The sequence below is a fragment of the Myotis brandtii genome, unplaced genomic scaffold (assembly GCF_000412655.1).
Source record: "Myotis brandtii unplaced genomic scaffold, ASM41265v1 scaffold105, whole genome shotgun sequence".
NCBI lineage: Eukaryota > Metazoa > Chordata > Mammalia > Chiroptera > Vespertilionidae > Myotis > Myotis brandtii.
In genome coordinates, this window is record NW_005353538.1 from 5,413,998 (window position 1) to 5,421,375 (window position 7,378).

The following is a 7,378-nucleotide window of genomic DNA, read 5'->3' on the forward strand; positions in this document are numbered from 1 at the left end:
GACAAAGAAAGAATCTTAAAAGCTTAAAGAGAAAGACAGTTAGTTACCTACAGGGGAGCTTCCATAAGACTGTCAGCTTATTTCTCAACAGAAACATTTCAGGCCAGAAGAGATTGGCATGAAATATTCAAAGTGAGGAAAAGCAAAGACCTACAACTAAGACTACTTTACCCAGCAAGGCCATCACTTAAAATTGAGTGAAAAATAAAGAGCTTCCCAGACAGCTGGGAAAAAGCTAAAGGAATTGTTTCTACCAAACCAGTACTACAAAAATAAAAACAGAGGAATATTGTTAAAGAATAAAATGGCAATAAATATGTACCTATCAATCACTTTAAATGTAAATGCTTAAAAAAAATAAATGTAAATGCTTAAATGTTTCAATCAAAAGACATATGGTAGCTAAGTGGATAAGAACACAAGACCCATATATATGCTGTCTACAAGAGACTCACTCCAGAACAAAAAGATACACACAGACTAAAAGTAAAGGGATGGAAAAAGATATTTCATGCAAATAGAAATTTAAAAAAAGCTGGGGTACCAATACTTATATCTGACAAAATAGATTTTAAAACAAAGGCAAAGAAGACACAACAGCCCAGCCAGTGTGGGTTGGTGGTTGAGCATTGACCTACCAACAGGTCACCAGTTCAATTCCCGGTAAGGGAACACACTTGGGTTGTGGGCTCTATCCCCAGTGAAAGGCATGCAAGAGGCAGCCAATTGATGTTCTCTCTCATCGAAGTTTCTATTTCCCTTCCCCTTCCTCTCTCTCTGAAAAAAGTCAATAAAAATATGTTTTTTAAAAAAGGACACTACATAATGATAAAGGTGGCAATTCAACAAGAAGATATAATCCTTGTAAACATTTCGCAGCCAACATAGGAGTACCTAAAAATGTAAAGTATATCTTGATGGAAATAAAGGTAGAGATCCAAAGTAATACAATAGTCATAGTAGAAGATTTTAACACCCCATTGGCATCAATAGATAGATCTTCCAGACAGAAAATCAATAAGGAAATGGCAGCCTCAAATGACACACTAGATCAGATGAATTTAATTGATATCTTCAGAGTATTTCACCCCAAAGCATCAGAATATACATTCTTTTCATGTGTACATGGAACATTTTTTAGGATAGATCACATGTTATAACATACAACAAGCCTCAATAAATTTAAGAAGATTGAGATCATATCAAGAATTTTCTCTGACCATAATGATATGAAACTAGAAATCAATTACTGTGGGGGGAAAATCCTGAAAAACCCACAAAGACATGGAGGCTAAATAACATGTTACTAAACAATGAATGGGTTAACAATGAGATCAATGAAGAAATTAAAAGATACCTTGAGCCCTGGCTGATGTGGCTCAGTTGGTTGAGAGTCATCCCATGCAGTGAAGGGTCACTGGTTCGATTCCCAGTCAGATTGGCCCATACTCAGATTGCCGGGTTCTAGCCCCAGTTGGGGCATGTACAAGAAGTAAATAATCGATGTTTCTCTCTCACATCAATGTTTTTCTCTCTTTCTCTCCCCATCTCCCTCTCTGGCTAAAATCAATTTAAAAAATGAAACCTTAGCCTGGCAGGTGTGGCTTACTGGTTGAGTGTCAACCCATGAACCGGGACGTCACAGTTTGATTCCCAGTCAGGGCACATGCCTGGGTTGTGGACTTGATCCCCAGGAAAGGGTGTGCAGGAGGCAGCTGATCAATGATTCTCTCTCATCATTGATGTTTCTATCTCTCTCCATCTCCTTTCTCTCTGAAATCAATAAAAACATATTTTTTAAATGTAAAAAAAATAATACACCATATGATCATATCAATAGATGCAGAAAAAGCATTTGACAAAATCCAGAACCCATTTATGATAACTCCTGAGAAGGAGTTAATATCTACAATTTAAAAGAAACTCACAAAAATCAATACCAAAAAAACAAACAATCCAATTTAAAAAAAGGGCAAAACACCTGAATAGACACCACTCTTATTCAACATAGTACTGGAAATTCTGGCCATAGCAATCAGGCAAGAAGAAGAAATAAAAGGCATCCAAATTGGAAAAGAAGAAGTAAAACTGTCATTATTTGAAGACAACATGATTATGTAGTAGTGAACCCTAAAGATTTCACACACAAAACTACTAGGACTAATTAATGAGTTCAGTCAAGTTGCAGAATACAAAATAAATATCCAGAAATCAGTTGCATTTTTATATATCAATAATGAGCTATCAAAAAGGGAAACTAAGAAAACAATTCCATTCACAATTGCTTTAAAAACAATAAAATATCTAGGAATAAATTTAACCAAAGATGTAAAAGACCTATACTTAGAAAATTATAAGGCATTGAAGAAGATACAAATAAGTGAAAGCATAGGAAGCATATGTAGTGTTCATGGATAGGAATAATTAACATCATAAAAATGTCCATGCTAGCCAAAGCAATTTATAGATTCAATGCAATCCCTATCAAGATAGTATTTCACAGAACTAGAACAAACATTCCAAAAATATATATGGAACCACAAAAGACCCAGAATAGCAACACTAATCTTGATAAAGAAGAACAAAGTTGAAGGAATTATGCTGTCTGATATCACACTATACTATGAAGCCATAGTAATCAAAATGGCATGGTACTGGCATAAAAATAGGCATATAGGTCAATGGAGCAGAATAGAGAACTTAGAAAGAAACCCACCCCTTTATAGTTGATTAATATTTGGCAAAGGAGGCAAAAACATACAATGGGGTGAAGCTAGTCTATTCAATAAATGGTGTTGGGAATATTGGACAGATATATCCAAAAAAATGAAAATAGACCACCTTTTTACACCATGCACAAGAATAAACTCAAAAGAGATTAAAGATTTAAATGTTAGAATCCAAACCATAAAAATCCTAAATGAAACATAGGCATTAAAATTTGTCATTTTTCATAGCAATATTTTTCTTTTCTTTCTTTCTTTCTTTATGTATGTATGTATGTATGTATTTATCTTTAAATATATTTTATTGTTTTTTTTACAGAGAGGAAGGGAGGGGGATAGAGAGTTAGAAACATCAATAAGAGAGAAACATTGATCAGCTGCCTCCTGCACACTCCCTACTGGGTATGTGCCCACAACCAAGGTACATGCCCGTGACCGGAATCGAACCTGGGACCCTTGAGTCCACAGACCAATGCTCTATCCATTGAGCCAAACCGATTAGGCCTCTTTTATTTTTTTAATTAATTTCAGAGAGGAAGGGAGAGGGAGAGATAGAAGCATCAATGATGAGAAAGAATCATTGATCGGCTGTCTCCTACACACCCGCTACTGGGGATTGAGCCCACAACCTAGGCATGTGCCTTTGACCAGAATCAAACCCCAGGGCCCTTTAGTCCACAGGCCAACACTTTATCCACTGAGCCAAACCAGCCAGGGCCATACCAATTACCTTTAAAGAGTGGCAAGTACACTCTGAGAGCTGAACTTTTTGTTGGATGGGGGCTGGGGAGGGCAGGAAAATAATGTTGTCAATAGGTTAAAACAAAATACCTGTTAACTTAGAATTATATAACCAGAAAAAGTCTTTCAAGATTTAGGACAAAATAAAGACATGTCAGACCATAAAGGCGAATGTTTGCAATTCTCCAATCCTATATAATAGAGAGATAATATGCAAATTGGCCATCACTCCAATACACAAGATGGCCCCCCCCACCCCCGTGTGGTCAAAGATGGCTGCACCCATGTGGACACAAGATGGCCACCACAAGATGACTGGCAGGGGAGGGCAGCTGTGAGCGATAACGCCTGCAGGGAAGGCAGTTGGGGGTGACCAGGCCTGCAGGGGAGGGCATTTGGGGGGACCAGGCATGCAAGGGAGGGCAGTTGGGGGAGACCAGGCTGGCAGGGGAGTGCAGTTAGGGGCAACTGGGCCAGTAGGGGAGGGCAGTTGGGGGTGACCAGGCCTGCAGGGGAGGGCATTTGGGGGGACCAGGCATGCAAGGGAGGGCAGTTGGGGGAGACCAGGCTGGCAGGGGAGTGCAGTTAGGGGCAACTGGGCCAGTAGGGGAGGGCAGTTGGGGGTGACCAGGCCTGCAGGGGAGGGCATTTGGGGGGACCAGGCATGCAAGGGAGGGCAGTTGGGGGAGACCAGGCTGGCAGGGGAGTGCAGTTAGGGGCAACTGGGCCAGTAGGGGAGGGCAGTTGGGGGTGACCAGGCCTGCAGGGGAGGGCAGTTAGGGGCAATCAGGCCAGCAGGGGAGGGCAGTTGGGGGCAACCAGGCCTGCAGGGAAGGACAGTTAGGGGCAACCAAGCTGGCTGGGGAGAGCAGTTAGGGGTGACCAGGCTGGCAAGGGAGGGCAGTTAGGGGCAATTGGGCCAGCAGGGGAGCAGTTAGGCATCGATCAGGCTGGCAGGGGAGTGGTTACAGGGTGATCAGGCTGGCAGGCAAAAGCAGTTAGGGGTAATCAGGCAGGCAGGCAGGTGAGCGGTGATCAGGCTGGCAGGCAAAAGCAGTTAGGGGTAATCAGGCAGGCAGGCAGGTGAGCGGTTGGGAGCCAGCTGTCCTGGATTGTGAGAGGGATGTCCCAGATTGGAGAGGGTGAGGGTTGGGCTGAGGGATACCACTCCCCCTCCCGTGCACAAATTTCATGCACCGGGCCTCTAGTATACCAATAACATATTTCAGACAAAAGGAATGTGACCCAAATAGAAGGTCTGAGATGCAAGAAAGAATGAAGAACAAGTAAGCAGGCTAATATGTGGGTAATTCTAATAGACATTTGAAAAATAATGCCATATGTGGTTAAAAATAAGCCAGATAGAATTAAAATACACAGTAACAATAGCCTAAGAATTTCAGGGGAGGGTGACTACTGGAGTCGAAGTGTTCTAGACCTGTGTAGTGCCCAGGAAGGGTAAAGTGTTGATTGTCTTTAGACTTTGATAAGTTAGCTATGGATGATGTCATTCTAAGCAGATGATGGTGCCTGCCCACATTCCATCGGCACTTACCATGGCTATATGTCAATGTTTTCCTACAGCAAGCACCTGAGACTCCGCCTGAGGGATTTCTCTGGTTGCAGGAGTATATTCAGCCTCCATGTAGGGCAGGTCAGTAAGGATAGGGAGTTAATGCAGCTAATGAAAGCTCAGTTCTGAATAAATGTACCAGCTTCCTTGCTTGTGGGATGGGAATGCTGAAACATGTTCTCCATGCTCTCCCAGAGGTCCCAGCTGCCCATAGCAGTAACTGGTTCATCAATGTAGCCTGCACTGGCTTTTTTTCTTTCTGTCTCACTGTCTCATTCACTCATTTAGTGCTTCATGGGATCCAAAGTAAAATACCTACCAGCAATTTAGGCATCACAAAAATAATATCATCAAATTGCATTAACTTTGGAATTAGTAGAGGAGAGGAAACGGAGTGACCAAAAACATATCAATTCAGAAGAAGACAAAAACTGAGAGAAAAAGAAACAAAGACCTGTCAGAGCAAATACAAAGTATAAATTAAGAAGGTCATTTATTAAAACAGACAAAAACATCAGTAAATATATGTAACAGCAGGATTGTTTAAAATAAAGTATAGTTAGCATACAATATTATATTAGTTCAAGTGTACAACATTTATATTCCTTATGATGTGATCACCACAATAAGTCTAGTAACCACCTGTCACCATGCATAGTTATTATGATAATATGGTACTAGAGGCCCAATGCACGAAATTCGTGCAAGAGTAAGCCTTCCTTCCCCCGGTTGCCAGCACCAGCTTCCCTATGGCACCCGGGACCCAGGCTTCCCTCCGGCCATTGGCAGGCACCCGGGACCTGGGCTTCCCTCACAGCCCTGGCTTCGTCCAGAAGGTCGTCCGGAAGGACGTCTGGAAAGACGTCCAGTCTAATCAGCATATTATGCTTTTATTATTCTAGATTGACTATTTTCCTTGTGCTTTGAACAGCAGCTTTAATCAACTTACTTAATGGACATACATAAAATATTGCATCCAACACCTACACATTCATTTCAAAAATATAGAGGCCATTAATAATTACTATACTGCTCATAAAGCAGGCCTCAACATATTTCAAAGGAATAAAGTTATATAGAGTATATCCTCTGACCAATGCATTTAAGTTAAAAGTAAAAATTAAAAGATAACTAGAACAACCTTATTTGTTTGGAACTTAAGGAAAGTACTCATAAATAACCCATGGGTCAAAGAAGAAATCATATTGAAAATTATAAACCTTTTTGAACTGAGTGATAATAAAAAATACTACATATCAAAATGTGAAGCGAAGGCAGTATTTAAAGGGAACTCTATTTCTCAAATGTGTATACTACTAAAAAAGAAAGATTGAAAGTCTTTGAGCTTATGAAGTTATGAAAGAACAGCAAAAAGACATATGTAGAAAGAAAAAATAATACAGAACAGAAATTAATGAAATAAAAAGCTAAGATACAATAGGGAAGATCAGCAAGGCCCAAAAGTTGGCTCCCCGAAAAGACTAATAAAATTCACAAGTTTTTGTTTAGAATGATCACTGAAGAAGAGAGAAGGCACGTATACCCAACCTTAGGACTTGAAAAGGGAACCTCATGACAGATGCTGCAGACAGTTACAAGATAATAAGATATTATGAATTACCTTATGCCAATGTATTGAAATTTTAGACTTACAAGGTCCTAAGTAAATATATAACACTTACAAAACCCGAAGAGACCATCAAAGAATTTAAACTGAAAATTGTTCCTACATAAAACCTTCAGGGCAGATGGTATAACCTATTATATATACATATGCAGGCAGCCTAGCATAGAATAGCTTTTATTTAGAATTCATAACTTTGTTTAGATCAGTGGTTCTCAACCTTCCTAATGCCGCGACCCTTTAATACAGTTCCTCATGTTGTGGTGACCCCCAATTTCATTGTTACAAATTGAACATAATTAAAACATAGTGATTAATTACAAAAACAATATGTATTTATATATGTGTTTTCCGATGGTCTTAGGCGACCCCTGTGAAAGGGTCGTTCGACCCCCATAGGGGTCGCGACCCACAGGTTGAGAACCGCCGGTTTAGATTAACCTGTAAACTCCTTTAGGCCACCCTAACCACAACCTGCAATTTGCTCAGAGTTTAACAGAAGGGCTGAGACTTAAACTTTCCTCCCTGACAGATGCCCTCCCTGACATTGACGAAAGCCAGACCTGTTTTTGTTTTGTTTTGTTTTTTCAGGGAGAAGCCAGGAGGATTTGCAGAACCGGGGGGCTAATCTGGCTCAAACCAGCCGTGGCTGCCCACAGCGGCCTGCAGGAGTCTACACTGACCTCTGCATAAACTTTTCTCATTACACCCTCA